Source organism: Rhincodon typus, chromosome 2, assembly GCF_021869965.1.
Source record: "Rhincodon typus isolate 14 chromosome 2, sRhiTyp1.1, whole genome shotgun sequence".
Taxonomy (NCBI): domain Eukaryota; kingdom Metazoa; phylum Chordata; class Chondrichthyes; order Orectolobiformes; family Rhincodontidae; genus Rhincodon; species Rhincodon typus.
In genome coordinates this window covers 72,827,978-72,843,942 of record NC_063333.1, presented here as the reverse complement: position 1 = coordinate 72,843,942, position 15,965 = coordinate 72,827,978, and the positions used below count along the sequence as shown (strand labels likewise).

General features: G+C 38.7%; 1 protein-coding gene across 1 annotated transcript in view; it reads left to right on the top strand.

Annotated features, from left to right (window-relative positions):
* The first annotated feature begins 3,272 nt into the window (after positions 1–3,272).
* The window catches only part of LOC109931378 (cytoplasmic dynein 1 intermediate chain 1), a 236,843-nt gene continuing 224,150 nt past the window's right edge, over positions 3,273–15,965 (top strand). Inside the window, exon 1 of the mRNA XM_048611130.1 lies at positions 3,273–3,360. The gene's annotated coding sequence lies outside the window, so the exon portion shown is untranslated. The remainder of the gene's footprint in view (positions 3,361–15,965) is intronic.

The following is a 15,965-nucleotide window of genomic DNA, read 5'->3' as shown; positions in this document are numbered from 1 at the left end:
TTCCTCCCCCGAAGGACATTAGTGAACCAGATGGGTTTTTCTGACAATCGGCAATGATTTCATGGTGATCAGTAGATTCTTAATTCCAGACTTTTTTTTAGAATTCCAATTCCACCATCTGCTGTGGTGGATTTCATAAACACTTGCTTTAAGCTTGAAAATCTCTAAAAGACATTGCCCAATCTGCTTTTATCTCCACTCAAGAGTTCTTATGTACTCTATAGGATCTTGAAGGTTCCTTCACTTCTCAAAGTGTACCACAGCTATCAGGAATTTATTTTGATTTTTCTCAGTGTCTCATTATTCTCAGAGAGTCATGGAGTCACACAGCGCAGAAACAGACCCTTCCATTCAACTAGTCCTTGCCAAACCCAATCCTAAAATAAACTAGTCCCACCTGCCTGCTCCTGATCCATATCCCTCCAAACTGTTCCTATTCATGTATCTATCCAAATGTCTTTTAAACACTGTAATTGTACCCACATTCACCACTTCCTCAGAAGTTCATTCCACACGCGAACCACCCTCTGTGTAAAAAAATTTGCCTGTGATGTCTTTATTAACTCTCTCTCTTCTCACCTTAAAAATGTGTCCCCTAGCCTTGAAATCCCCTATCCTGGAGAAAAGGCAACTACCATTAACTCTATCTATACTTCTCATTATTTTATGAACTTCTATCAGGTTGCCTTTCAATCTCCTCTGCTCTAGTGAAAAAACTCCCAGCCTTTCTTTATAACTCAAACCTTCCATATACGGCAATATCCTGGTAAATCTCTTCTGAATCTTCTCCAGCTTGTTAATATCCTTCCTATAACTGGACAACCAGAACTGGATTTCAGAAGAGGCCTCACCAATGTCCTGTACAACCACAACATGACTTCCCACTCCAATACTCAAAGGACTGTGCAATGAATGCAAGCGTGCCAAACGCCTTTTTAACCACCTTGTCTATATGTGACGCAAACTTCAAAGAATAATGTGCCTGAACACCTAGGTCTCTCTGTTCTGGAACACTACCCAAGGCCTTACCATAAATTGTATGAGCCGTACCCTTGTTTGTTGTAACAAAATGCAATATCTCGCATTTATCCAGATTGAACTCCATCTGCCATTTTTCAGTCCATTGACCTATTTGATCAAGATCCCTGGTAATCTTAGAAAACCTTCTTTACTATCTACTTTGCCACCAATTTTGGTGTGATCTGCAAACTTACTAACCATGCCTTCTATATTCTCATCCAAATCATTTATATAAACAACTTACAAAAGAGGACCCAGAACCGATCCCTGTGGAACATCGCTGGTGACACGCCTCCAGTCTGAAAAGCAACCCTCCACTATTATTCTCTGTCTCCTGCCATTAAGCCAATTAGTATCCAATTGGCAAGCTCACCCTGAATCCCAAGTGACCTAACCTGACTAATTAGTCTATCATGTGGAACTTTGTCAATAGCTTTACTAAAATCCAAATTAACAATGTCTACTTCACTGCCATCATCAATCTTTTTGGTAACTTCCTCAAAAAACTCAATCAAGTTTGTGAGACACTTTTTTTTCATTGCACAAAACCGTACTGACAATCCTTAATCAAGTTTTGCTTCTCTAAATGTCCATAAATCCTATCTTTTATAATCGTCTCCAACAGTTACCCACAACCTAAATCGGACTCACAGGTCTATAGTTCCCTGGTTTCTCCTTCCAACATTTCTTAAATAATTATACAACATTAGCCACTCTCCAGTCATCGGGCACTTCATCCATAGTTATAGATGATGAAAATATTTCTGCAAGGGATCTCACAATTTCCTCCCTTCCCACTTTGTTTGATCCCTTCCCTAAGACTAGGTGCACATTTTTAAGGTGAGGGAGGAGAGAGATTTAAAAAAAGACATGAGGCAATTTTTTACACAGAGGGTGGTTTACGTGTGGAATGAACTTCCTGAGGAAGTAGTGGATAAGGCTACAATTAAAATGTTTAAAGACATTTGGATGGATGCATGAATAGGAAAGTTTTGGAGGGATATGGGCTAGGAGCAGGCAGGTGGGACTAGTTTAGTTTGGGATTATGTTCGGCATGGACTGGTTGGACCGAAGGGTCTGTTCCCGTGCTGCATGACTCTATGACCTTACAGTAGTTCTTAAGCACTTCATAATTGTGGACACCCCAGCTCAAGTACGTTTTCCTGCTCAATTACTCCAAAATCAGACAACACCTTTAATTCTTGATCTGCCTTTGATTATTATCTACAAGGTAGATTTCTCCCTCCGCTTGTCTCAAAGCTGTTTCCAGGTTTCAACTTCCTGTTTCTGTGAGATATTACCTATATAAAACATCAACCCTCTTAAAAAAAACTAACTGTAGTCTATCTCCAAAACAACATAGCACCCCGAGATCCCAGTTGGAGATTAAAAATTCATTACTTCCCATTTCCAAATATTCTCTTTGTTCTTGTGAAACAATATAATTTTAACCTCTTATGAAGACAACTCTGGCCATGTTGATACACCATGAACCGAACAAAGGAGCCTACCATTGTTTGATGCTTTCCCACTTCCAACTGACCTTACATAAACATAGGCCATCCACTAAATTGTAACTACTTTACAAGGTGTTTTTAATAGTCTTACAAACCAAGCATTTTCAACGTCTTGAAAGTCAATCCCTAAACTAAATGTCATACTCCCAAAACATGTGAATGATAAAACTATGCTTTCTACATTCAAAATTGAACTCCCAACTGAACTCCATACAATGTATGTGCTTTTTTTTCACAAGCAAACCAGAAAGCTGTTTCCCTCCTGAAAAAAAAACACTAATGTTGCTTCTGGATTGTGAATTTCACCATTTGATGCATTGCGGTCTCTATTTTCCTCCTCAATAAAATATTCTACACTTTGAAAGGGATTTAAGGATTAATATACAATTTGTACGAACTTTGTGTATTATACGTGCTGACAAATCTGAGCAATGTGGAGACTCCAAATGCACCTAATGCGTTGATTTTGGGACTAAAATGGGCAAAATTATCCATCGTGTCCAGGGATGCGCAGGCTAAGTGGATTAGCCATGAGAAATGCAGGGTAACAGGGAGAGAAGGTAGAAGGGATGGGTCTGGGTGGGATGTTCTTTTGAGGGTCGGTGTGGACTCGATGGACCGAATGGCTTCCATATAATAGAGATTCTATAGGTGTGATCTTGAAAAAGCACCAGCTTCCACCCTGCCGCTGCACTCCAATAAGAGCCCACAAGCGCAGGCGCAGAAAAGCCCTGGCTTAAGAAAAGGCTGTATTTTGCATCTTTGGAATGTAGTGCCCATGCGCATGTGTTGGTTGCTGACAGACGGAGAGGGAGGTTTCGCTGTAAGTGTCTGGCAGTATCTTTGTGCTTCTGTATAATTCCCAATTCATTTATTTCTACGCCACACCAACAGAACATACTATCAAATTTGTTTCTAATTGAGGTGGGTTGATATAAGTGAGGGAACAGTTGAATCTTGCTGCATCATCGTCATTTTTACTATCTGTCCTGTGTCTGCTGCTAATTCATTTTATTGTTCCTTTGCCTGTCTTGTTGAAAACAAAAACACTCCCTCCTCCTACTTTGGAAACCGGCATTAGCGTTAGTGCTCAAGGGAACATGGGTTAGTTGCTGGCCTTGAGCTATATTGCTGTACCGATGTATTGTCAAACAGCATCCATCGTCGTCCGTGTAGCACCTGACTCCTTCAGAATTGTATTGGTCTTGCATCTTTACCTATCAGTATAACAGTTCGAATTGAATTGCATATTTTAAAGCTCTTTTTAATTGAACTTCCTTTGTCCGAAAATGTCGTCTTTTTCCAATGTAGGTGCGTGCCAGAATGAATTATTATAATGGTACATTTTTCAAAAGAGACTCAAATTACTTGACTTCTTTGAAAACATATGCGGTAGAGTGATGGGTGAACTTTAAAATTATTTGATGTTCAGAAGCAAAGTTATTTGAAAATTCCCCACATGAATTTTGGAAAAGATAGGACTGACATTCATTTAAGGAGAAAACAACTGTGCTGTTCATGAGCACAGGATTTCTCTTAAGGCAATGAACAAGCCACTAAGCACTTTTGAAGTTTAGTCACTGTTGTAGGAAACAGTAACCATTTGCACATTACAGCATTGCTGTTTGTGGAAATTTGCAACATCCCCATGATCTTTTCTTGCAATGTTATGAGGGACAAATATTTTCCAGGATACCTGGGATAACTCTTCTGCTATTTTTTGAAATTGTGCCATGAGATAAAATAAATAGTACTCCTGATAGTGCAGTCCTTCCTTGCTTCTGCACTAAACTGTTAACCTTGCATTTTGTGCTCAAATTCTGGAATGGGATTAGAACCAAGATCTCTGACTCTTGAGGTGAGAATGCTACTAAACAAATTTCCCAACAATACTGAATGGTTAAAATAATGAATAAGTTTGAGGATGAAAAATACCTGCAAATGGATAGTGGTAAGCTGATAGAATGATGAAAAAGGTGACAGTTAATGTGTGTTGCTGTATTTGTAATTTTAAAGAAGATGAAAGTTGAATGGTCAAGTAGATTAAGCCATTTTTAAAAAGTGTGCTGTAAGATACTAGTACTTAAAGCCCTCCCTCTCACTAACAACTAAAACTGACTACATAGTATTGCAGTGGTGGTTTTTGTTTTGTCACTTGTAAGGCGGTTTCAGTTATTTAATCACATGTCAGGAAGCAAATTTGAACATTCTTGCTTAATGTCCCATGACTATGTAATCTTCAGAAGTCCTATAGCCCTCTGAGATATTTGCACTCCACTAACTCTGGCCTTTTTGAGAATCCATGATTTTAATTACTCCAGCATAACTGACAGTGCTTTTAGCCTTGAAGGGCCTCTGATATTTCCACCCTAATGCATGAAACTATAATCGATGGTTGCAAAATCTATCTGGTTCACTGATGTTCCTCAGTGAAGGAAATCTGTGATCCTTGTGTGATTTGGCATGTGTGTGACTCCAGACCCACAACAATCTGATTAACCATTAACTGTCCTCTGAAATGACCCTTGAAGTGCACAGTTCAAGGGCAATCGGGACAATAAATGTTGACCTTGACAGTAACGCCCAAATTCCATGAATGACTATTAAGGAAAATTGGCCAGATATTTCCTTTGTGGTTCGGTGTCAGACTTTGTTTGTTCATGTGAAACTACTTGAAACAATTTGCTCTGTTTATTGAGATATATTAATGAGACAAAGTATGCATCATGTAGTGATGTAATGGCACATGATCCGACTCCCTTTGTAGTCTTATGGCAAAATAATGACGCAGTAAGATGTCTGTTAATGTTTTCCTTATTTCAGATTCTGTAAATAGTCTTGAGCAGCACAAAAATTAAGGACATTTTGAAAGGTACTGTATAAATAAGTTGCCAGCCAAGTCAAAATGCCTGTTTTCTCTACTGCAATTGGTGGCAGTACCATGTAGTACTGAAAAGTATTGTCAGCTGATTAGGTTGTATAGTCAAAATGATAGACTGAAAATAAGAAGCTATAATCAATCTATTCAGTATCTGATCTGAGCACGCCTTCAATATTGGCCTGAGAAACAGGCAAGATATGTGGACCAAAAGAGTCTAAAAATGTTATGGGCCTGATTGCTTGTTTTAGAAACAGAATTTTGAGGAAATACTCAAAAGGTTGTACCATTCTGCTTTGAAGCAATGCATTTGAGGGGATGCTCATCAAGTAATGTAGTAATAGTAAATGATAATGGAAGAAAATATAAAGTGCAATGAGCAGGAGATTGTTTAACAGGCAAATACAAAAGCAAATCTGCAAGTAAATATTGCAATTTACAGTATTACTCCTACAGTGGTGTTGCCATTAGGGTTATTTGTTTTAATGTGTTTTAGTTCCCTTGCAATTCATAAGGTAGGATGCCCATTGCTGGGTTAAGACAGCTGGCCTACAATCTGTTACTAATTGCCTAATATTGCTGAGCCAGCTGCTTGGAAGTATGATATTGATAAGTTTGCCTAGTCAGTGGTGATCCTCAGTGCCACATTGATGCAACAATCGCATTATAGGGAAATGCGGTCTGCACCTTTGTCCTTCTATTCCTTTCTATGCTGTGATGCAATCTATTGAAATTAAATAGCTTCCATCTCCTTATTTTAAATAAAATGTTAATAGGGTGGATGTTGCGATCTTGGCCCAAACTCATTTTATATCCCTCAAACTGCTTGCTGTCAGATTATAGGTAGTGTATCTTCATTGATCAAGAGACTAGGCAGTCTTCTTACAATATTGCTAGATTGATTTCCAAAAAGTATGCCCCACCAACTATGGAATTTTATAGTATGTAAGCAAGTCATTCGACCTAACGTGTTTGCACTTTCTTCCAAAAGAACTGCCCAGCTAGTCACATTGTCCAACCTTCTCTCCATAGCCCTCTAAATTTTGTCATTTTCAAATATATATTCAGTGTTGTTTTGAAACCTCCCATTGAATGTGCTAGGCAGTGCATTCCAAATCTTAATAACTCTGAGTAAAGAAGTTTCTCTTCATCTCACTCCTAGCTCTCTTGCTGACAATCTTAAGTTGTGATCCTTGGTTACTGACGTACCAACTAGTGGAAATAGAATATCTTTCTTTACCCTAACAAAATGGTTCATAATTTTGAACACCTTAGTAAGGTCACCTCTTAATCTCCTTGGAGCAGAAAAGATTAAGCCCAATTTCTCTAATCTTTCCATGTACCTAAAATCCCTCATTCCTGGTCTCATTCTAGTAAATCTCATCTGCATTCCTCCACGGCTTTAACATCCTTAAGTAAGGTGCCCAGAATTAACATAATACTCCACATCTGGTCTGACCAATGATTTGTAGAGGAGTAGATCACTTCCTTGCTTTTATATTCTTTACTTCTGTTTATAAACCCAAGGATCCTACTAGCTGCCTTAACAATTGTTTCAACTTGTCTGACCACCTTCAGACTATTATGCATGTGAACCAAGGTCTTTCTGCTCCTGTACTCCCCTCAAAAGTTGTACCATTGAGCCTGTATTGTCTCAGTTGGATAACTTTCCCCTCCTTCCTGTCATCCACTGCAGATCACAATAACTGCAATGACTTTGGAAATGTATAGCACAAAGCTTGAATCTGTGCTATTAGAGCAGTTAGTGGACCAATTTCAAGATTTGAATACTGATACCAAGGGAGCATCACATATTCTCAAAGAGCAAATTGCAATGACCAAGTGATGGCAAATAATGCCTGGTCACTTAAGAGACAAGTTAGACAAGATTTCTTCAAAAATGCGGATGCTAAATAAAATAATTACTTTAAATCTAAGATTAATGGACTACTTTGGAAATGTTAGAAAAAGATACGAAGCCCAGAGAAGTGGATAGCGTTAAGATACAGATTAAACATGATCTCATTAAATAGGGAAAACAGTTTTGCAGGTCTGAATAGCTTTCTCTTGTTCCTATGATCCATGAACAACAGTCATTTCTAGAGTTTAGATGATTGAGTACATCCTGCAAAAAGTGGTCAAAAGATCTCATTTAACAGGTCAGAGTTGGTTAGACATCCTTCACATTTTAATATCATAGTTGCATTTCCAACCACCCATATTAAATAAATCAACAGAATATTAAATAAACTATCCACAGTGCACCACTAGGCAATTATGTATTCAAAGGTTTTCAAAACAACCAGTAGCATAGCAATGTAGGCAGTGGGGTTACCAACTCTGACTGAACATATTCCTGAAGATTTCACCATGTGAATTACTATCACACAGTAAGTCTCTTCCCTTCCCAAAAATTTTAATAACTATCAAATGATACTGTTTAAAAAAATAGTTAAAGCAGTTTGAACTATAATTCTTTTTCCTATGGTGTTTGCAGAAGTGAAATTATTTTTTAATTCTGAGGAGTTGGAACTCCTGAAAAGTTAGTTGTTCGTTTGTATTCAAGCTTGCTTTCAAGCCCTAAGAGCTCTGTAATAGGTTGTAATACTTCACCTTGAAGAAAGAAGTTTATTTTGTCAACATTTTTCTGAGCCTTCCAGTTAGCATTTAGCCAAATCTTGTATAGGACCTGAAGCATATGGCCACCTTATGGGAATGGAGTGTTTATTTTAACTGTAAATATTATAATGACTTAGAGTCAGAACACTCCTGCAGAAGAACCTTTTCAGACTGGCATAGAAACAACATTGGAAACTATTGGGAGGAGAATGCACACTCATTCTGAGTGAAATGAAGAAGACTCATCTGTTCTCCTGAATGCCTTAGAAGTCGCTGCCAGTCAGATGAAGCTGGTGAAAAGAGCTTGGAATGAAAACGCATTTCTTCCAACTTGCAGAAAACTGAGAAACAAGCCCAACAAGCAAAGTGGACGCCGCAAAGGTGCCCCTGATACCTCTGCCATTATTGATGAAACTCTCACTCCAATGCCAAACTGGTGCTACAAGTTGGTTCAACTTGGAATATCAATTGGAGGTATGCACTGTTTACCTGGAGTTTGCCCTTTTCTTTGTAGGTGGTGTTTAGTAAATTGTCAGGCTGTGGGAATTGCTGCAAATGGCAGGCAAAAGGCAACATTCAGTACTTTTAGCCATTTCTAGTGAATCGAATCAAATTGGTTGAACTGGCATTTGGGTATGTTCCTGTTCCACCAATAACACAGATCCATCTAAGGTGGAGGCCTATGACTAGCGGTGTGCAGCAAGGATCAGCGCTGGGTCCACTGCTTTGAGCCATTTATATAAAGAGTTTGGAGAAATGATTAAGTCTTCAGGTGACGCCAAAATTGGTGGTGTAGTGGACAGTGAAGAAGATTATCTCAGAGTGCAATGGGGCAATGATCAGATGGGCCAATTGGCTGAGGAGTGGCAGATGGAGTTTAATTTTAGATAAATGTGAGGTGTTGCATTTTGGTAAAGGCAAAACCAGGGCAGGACTTATACAATTAATGGTAGGGCTCTGGGGAGTGTTGCTGAACAAAGAAACCAAAGGATGCAAGTGCATAGTTCCTTGACAGTGGAGTCGCAAGTAGACAGGGTGGTGAAGAAGGTATTAGGCATGCTTGCCTTCATTTGTCAGAACATTGAGTGTAGGAGTTGGGATGTCATGTTGCGACTGTACCGGACATTGCTGAGGCCACTTTTGGAATACTGTGTACATTTCTGGTTGCCCTTCACTAGGGAAGATGTTGTTAAACTTGACGGTTCAGAAAAAAATTTACAAGGATGTTGCTAGGACTACAGGGTTTGAATTATAGGTAGAGGCTGGGGCTTTTTTTTGCCCCTGGAGCATTGGAGGCTGAGAGGTGCCCTGATAGAGTTTTATAAAATCATGAGGAGCATGGGTAAGATGAATAGCCAAGGCTGTTTCCTAGGGCAGGAGAGTCCAAAACTGGAGGGCATAGGTATAAGACGAGGGCAAGATTTAAAAAGGACTAGAGAGGTAATTTTTTCACACAGAGCGTGGTCTGTACATGGAACAAGCGGCCAGAGGGAGTAGCCGAGACTGATACAATTACAACATTTAAAAGGCATCTGGATGGGTATGTGACTCCTGTATGATTCTATAATTCTATTTGATCACTATGGTATACTGTTGGGATGGACTTGCCTTGGGTGTCCCCCTAATTGACTTTGGACCCCATGAAGTATCATGGCATCATGTGGAAAATGGGGATGGATACCAGATACTGTGCCCTCCCAGCCCCTCCTCTGACCAACTCAGCTAATGAACAATTACTCCTACAGTTTTATCACTACTTGGAGGCAGCACTAAGGATGACAAGGGCACAGAATGTACTCCAGGGGACTTCAATGTCCATCACCAAGTGTACCTCAGCAGCACCATGACTGACCAGTAGTAGATGGAAACTAGCAAATGGTTTCTTTTCCATTTATGACATTTTTGCTGGGAAATATCATGGGATCTGGAGTCAATGTTGAAGACTTCCATGACAACTGCTTCCCAACTGTAAACCACAGTTCTGTTGCTTTTGTTGGCTTAGCTGGCATGTAGGAGCTGGTGTTCTTTGGAGCATTTGTCTGTAAGAGATGATTGAGAATGTCAGGCTGTTGTTTGACTAATTTGTGGGCCAGTTGGATTGGGCACAAACCTCCAGATATCATTGGAGAGGGCTTTGCAGAGCCATTGTTTTTGGTGCCTAGGTCAATGCCAGGCAGTCTGACTGGTTACATTCCTTTTGGACTTTTTAGTGGTTCAGTACAATTGGGTGGCTTGTTTGGCCATTTCAGAGGACATTTAGAAGTTACCATGTTGCTGTGGGCCCTGAGCCACATATAGACCTAATCGGCTCAATACAACTGAATTCCTTCCCTTAAGGACAATAATGAACTAGATGAATCTTTTTTTACAATCAACAGTGGCAGCATTGCCAATACGCTATCTTTTAATTACAGACTTTAATTAACTTTAAATTTTGCCATCTGTTATTGTAGATTCTAATTCATGTTCCCAGATAATTAGCCTGAGGAGTTGGATTACCAGTCCACTGACACTATTGTTTTGCTGCCACTTTTTTAAAATTGGGTATTAGTTGGTAATGTGTGTGATTGAATGTGGTCACTTTTTGACCAATCTGTACACTTTATTTCTCTTTTGACTTTCTCTTCTATTCTGCTTCTTCCCATCTTTAATTTCTTTTTGATTTGAAGTGAGGTATTTAATGACCTGGTATTGTGTTGTGAGAGTTGAGGCATTCGTCGTCACCTCAAATGCAGATTTCATGGGGAAATGTAGCCTTCAACTCATTTTCGCTCAATTACTCAAATTTCACTCATCACCTGTTCCTGTTGTATTCCATAGTTCTTCACCATTCTGGTATCTTCAAATATCCAATATTCTCTTCACCAAATATTCTCTTCCTTTGTTCTTGCTTGGCTATCACTTACCTCCCCTTGCGCTCACTACTTTTCCCAAATGTGGGTTAGCAAAAACTTATTAATTTTCTTTTCTGTTTGTTCTATCTGTTTACTTGAAGAGGCTGCTTGTTTTCAAAATTTAATGCAAATTTGTGTTGAAACTTAAAATGGGGAAAAATATTCTCTTTGTCATGTCTTGAACTTGCAAACTGCAAATTACAGCAGTTGATCAGAACAGTTTTTTTCCCAATGTCTTATTTGGATTCGAAAGCATTTATGTATAAATGCCCTTTTTTTTTGTATGCTCTAGTCATGTGACTTCTTCTATGAGGCACACACACGGAAGGCAGCAATTTTAGAAGGAACCCAAAGACTTCATTCTGACCATATTGCTATCTGCTAAACCCAAACATGGTATCAGAAGTGAAGCTGACCGTGAGTGCTGAAGACTTTTAAAGTGAGCACAACCACTGACAAAGTGACACATGAAGATTCAGAGCCATAAAGGCTGTTAATGGCATCTGAAAAAAAACAAAAGAACAGGTCATAGCTAAAACACTGGAAGAGAGAAAATGATAGCAGCTTTGCCTCTTCCAGCTCTGGTGAAATGAACATTTGTAATGGGCTAAACTGGCAGTTTTTTCCATGCTTTACAAGACAGCAGAAGATCTGTTTAACAAGGCAGAGCAACTAAGTGTCTCCACACTCTCTTTTATCACCCCTGGGAAGAGACTCTTTTCTGCCTTGATTCTCTCTGAAAAGCAGACAAAAAAAAGGGATTTAAACATTTCAACAAAGGCACACTTTGAACCCCAAGTGAATGTCCTTTATGAATGGTACATGTTCAAATGTAGGACCCAAGGTTCACTGATCGATATATGATCTCGTCAGCTCATTAGTTCAGTGAATATGTGGAACTAAAAGATCTGATTTAAGACAGTAATGTATTAGGTGGAAGCGATCTGCAGTGAGAACATGTCTACTCGGAGAGGCAAACTTGTTCTGAAGACCACCCCTCCCAAAAAAGAATCATGTGTATTAGTGTTAATGTTGTAAGTCAGCAGCAGGATCATACTCCTGGGAGATCAAACCAGTACTTGCATTATGCTGATGAAATACTCCAGGTCCAAAAGGCAGGATGCAAACACTATGGAGGACATCACATGAAGAAGAAGGCATGTCTAGCATGGGGAAAATAGTCTTACCACAAGAAGGTGAATCATTTTGCACACAAAGATATGGATAGAAGGAAGCAGAACAAGCAAGTGCATCTCTCACAGGTTGACTCAGTCAGTTGATGGGTAATACATGGTTTGTGACTGTTGGATTAATGACTACAGAAGCAGAACATCAGGTCAACATTGTGTCAGATATCAGTGCACCATTCAACATCCTGACCTTCTCGGATCTGTGGCTCAATATGATTCCAGACATGAAGGCCTCAAAAATAAGGTTGAGACTATATGATGGCACCACACTTCATCACACTTGTGCTGAGGACTGGTTGGGCTCTCCAATCAATGCAATGTCAAGAACGAAGATCTTAAGTTCTAGATCTTAATTGAAAGTGAAGGCTATTTGTTTCAGCTGAAACAGTCTTGAACATGAACTTGAACTGATAATCATCAGTATGTCAAACCAGATTAGAAATGTCAACTGAGCACAAAACCATTGAATGTAGATCTGATCTTGGAGGAGTGCAATAATTTGTTTATGGCGTTATGATGTCTTTCTGGAGAGTATCCTGTCTTAAGTAGCCAAGAATGTAAGAGCTCCTCAACATCTGTTGAGGGAAAATTACAGCTTCTCAAGGCTAGCCTGAAAGATGAGATAAGAGAACTAGAAAAGAAAGGGGCAATCAAAGTGACAAATCCTGATAGATTGGATTAACAGCGTCGTAGCTGAGCATATGCATTGACCCAAAGATTCTAAATAAAGCTGAAGAGAGCTCACTACCTCATACCAAATGTTGAAGGAACTTTTGTCACAATGTACGAAAGCAAACATCTTCACCCTAGATGCAAGCAATCTTACTGGCAAGAGAGCTGGATGAAAGCAGCAACTTTTTACCATTTACGAGATATGGATTGGATCCACAGAGACGCGCAGCGGAATATCATGCCTCAGGGCATCCTTGCCTGCAGCATATGCAACATACGATGCAGGCAAGGATACCCCAAGGCATGGTATATTGGCGAGACTATGGAGATGCAACAACAATAGATGAATGGACATCGCACAACAATCGCTGGACAGGAATGTTGCCTACCAGTCGGGGAACACATCAGCAGTCAAGGACTTTCAGCCTCCGATCTTTCTTTTGGGTAAGCGTCCTTCAAGGCAGCCTTCAAGATATGCAACAATGCAAAATTGCTGAGCAGAAGCTGATAGGTACGGAACTTGGCTATGAAAACGGCTCCAACCGTGATTTGGGTTTATGTTGTGGTACATGTGACCCAACCACACTTTTTTTGTGTCTGTAAAATCTTCCTTTTACTGTCCTGTTTTGACATCATCACCTTGATAACTTCTGATCTTTCTACCTTAATTAGTTTGTACAATTTGGATTACTTATTACTTTAGTTAGACCATCGGCATACGACTCTTTATACCTATCATGTTATTCCAGCCATTTGCTTTGTCTCCAGTACCACCTTTTATTTTTAATGTTTTGTAATTATCCCAGCGCCTCATTTAAATCAGATTGCAGATAATCCCTTCACTTGTTATTCAGCTGTTGACACTTTACTCACGCTAACGTTTTTGATCTCCTGCAGAGGCTTAATTATTCGATACTCTAATCACACCATTTGTATGACCTTTTGATCTCTCTCCCATAAATTGTGTGATTCTCTCTCACTTCACCTGACGAATGGGCTATGCTCCGAAAACTTGTGATTTCAAATAAACCTGTTGGAATATTGCTTGGTGTCGCGTGACTTTTGACTTTATCTAGGAGAGGAAGAGACTGAGGCCTTCGTGTTTTGAAAGGCCTTGAATGATGTCATGAAAAGTCACAGGATAATTTGAGTGGCTCAATTTAATCATCTTGTGGGGGGGAAAGAAAAATTCAAAAAAAAATTGTCTATTTTAACCTTTTTTGTGCAAACTAGAGAAATTATGGTGTCAAAGGACATTTTTAAAAAAGCATATTCAATGTTTCCTTTTGCAAACCAAACTGCTAGATTGAAAACTCTATTTAGCCTTAGTTTTTGCAATGAACTCTACATATCACATACTTAGTGTTGTTAATTTTCGCATAAATTTCTGTGAACGTTTATAATTGGAACTGAAAATACGAGTTTACATGTGTAGCTTCCATCATACATTTAAATGTAAAATTTGAAAAGCAGTGTTGACAACAGGAAGTTTTTTTTTGGGACTAGTGTTACACATAAAAGGCATTTAATTGCCACCTCGTAACTTTCTTACAGGTCCATTAGAGATTGTATGTGAAATTATTTCTACTTTCCTACTTAATTCCTGTTATTATCACAAAAAGCCGTACTATAATGCAAAATAAGGACAGACTGTATGACTTTCAAGTGGGCGCTAAATTATTTCTCATACACAAATCTACTTCATTTTTCAACTCTCCCGCACCTGACTATGACACTTTTTTTTCAAAATTATTTTATGGATTGTAGATGTTGCTGACGAGACCAGCATTTGTGGTCCATTCCTAATTACCTTTTGAACTGAGTGACTTGGTAGGCCATTTTAGAGGGTAATTAAAATGTAACCATCTTGCTATGGGGCAGGAGGTACATATAAACCAAACCAGGTAATGGCGATTTCTAGATTTGCATGCAACTCGTGCACAAAGTCTTGCATCTAATTGCCATACGTTTTGCAATATTTTTGTCCTGATTTTCTATTAGATACTTCTATGCAGAATTTAAACATTGCCAACAGGAGACAAGAAGTTGCCACATTCTATCTTGTGTTCATCAGAACAATGGTGCTAGAAACAGGCTTGAAAAATAGGTCATGAGAAGATGCTGTTGATTAGTTGGGCCATCATTAGCATGGAGATGAAAGCGAACTGTTCTTGCTGCAATGTTAATTCTCATTACAGGCAGGTAGATTCAGATTGTTAACATTGTTATCATAGGCAGTTGCTGCTGTGTCTCTCATCTGTCTGACTTTTCTTTAATGAAAAAGATGTAATTTTAAGTACAAATTCCACTTGCCTCCTTAAATAGGGTCTTCTAGCACATGGAAGTGCTGTACACTCCATGTCCGAGGAATGATCTTAAACTGATTTTTCTGGTGCAAATTTTGATATAGTTTGGATTATTTAATAAGTGATTTCAAATAGCAGAATCGCATTATAAGTTGAGTATACTTTTGAGGTTTACAAACATGGGCTAGTTGAGCATAATCTTCAATTTTTTGCCTGATATAAATGAAAAAGCCACGTTAACTCATTCCTTTTTGATTAGAATTGTTCCACTAGGTATCCCAACCCCACCAACAAATTGGTCAAAATGCTTTTTGAAAACTACTTGTTATTATTATTATTTCTCAATGATATCTCCATATACAATATTGAATGATTGTGGTTTGAATTTCTTTGTCAAATTTATACAAAACATTAATTTATTTCCAGTCAAGTGTTTTGGTTTCTTAATCATAGTGAGTTTATGCAGTTTTTGTTACCAGATCAGCAGATTCCTCTGATCAAAAGTGACAAAAAAAAACTAGTGTTTGTGATCAGTCAGGTGGATTAGTTAGTTCCGGAAATTTGTGAACAGTAGCATCTCATACCCACATGTAAAGAAATGATTACCTGAATTGTTTGATTTATGTTGGTTGAGGGATAAATGATGACCAGGCAAAGTAATGTTTTTTCCTAGAATTGATCCATGGGATCTCTTCAAATCACTTGAACTTATAGTCGGATCCTTTTTTCTTAAAGGCTCATTTGAGGATTAGCATCTACTTCAGTTTGTGTGTTCAAGTCTTGGATTGAAGTCTTGATCACAGAACTCTGATCTGATTAGTGTGGGATCAGCAGCTTCAATACAAAATGAACAAACCTGTTTGATAGGC